Source organism: Fulmarus glacialis, unplaced genomic scaffold (genome assembly GCF_000690835.1).
Source record: "Fulmarus glacialis isolate BGI_N327 unplaced genomic scaffold, ASM69083v1 C13508821, whole genome shotgun sequence".
NCBI lineage: Eukaryota > Metazoa > Chordata > Aves > Procellariiformes > Procellariidae > Fulmarus > Fulmarus glacialis.
Genome location: NW_009240617.1, coordinates 1 through 654, shown reverse-complemented (window position 1 = coordinate 654; position 654 = coordinate 1). Strand labels below are relative to the sequence as shown.

At 63.1% G+C, this 654-nt stretch overlaps 1 pseudogene; it reads left to right on the top strand.

Annotated features, from left to right (window-relative positions):
• Positions 1 to 118: 118 nt before the first annotated feature.
• On the top strand, positions 119 to 637 carry LOC104082992 (annotated as a pseudogene).
• Positions 638 to 654: the final 17 nt, after the last annotated feature.

Sequence of the window (654 nt, the reverse complement as noted above, 5' to 3'; positions counted from 1 at the left end):
AAAAGCGCCGGCAACGCCTCCTGCCCGGGCTATAAAGGGCTCCAGGCCAGGGGGAAGCGAGCACTCGCTGTCTGCGCTGTGAGCCGGGTGTCTCTCTCCCGCCCTCCAGCCTCCGCCAGCCTTCGCCATGAGCACCACTGTCAGGCAATACTCCTCCTCCACCTCCCTCAAGGGCTTCGGTGGCCTGGGTGGAGGCTCCAGCAGGCTTTCCTCCGTGCGTGTTGGGGGAGGAGGGTACAGAGCCCCCAGCGTCCACGGAGGCTCTAGCAGCTACTCTGTCTCCTCCCGCATTGTCTCGGGGCTCGGAAGTGGCTACGGGGGCAGCTACTGCAGCAGCGTAGGAGGGGGCCTTGGCGGTGGCTTTGGGGGTAGCTACGGGGCTGGCTTTGGGGCTGGCTTTGGAGGTGGCTTTGGAGGCGGCTTTGGAGGTGGCGATGGCATCCTCCCGGCTGGCGAAAAGGAGACGATGCAGAACCTCAACGACCGCCTGGCTGCCTACCTGGACAAAGTGCGTGCCCTGGAGGAGGCCAACACTGACCTGGAGGTGAAGATCAGGGAATGGTACAAGAAGCAGGGACCTGGTCCAGACCGTGACTACAGCCCCTACTACAGGACTATCGAGGAGCTCAGGAACAAGGTAGGATGCTGTGATTA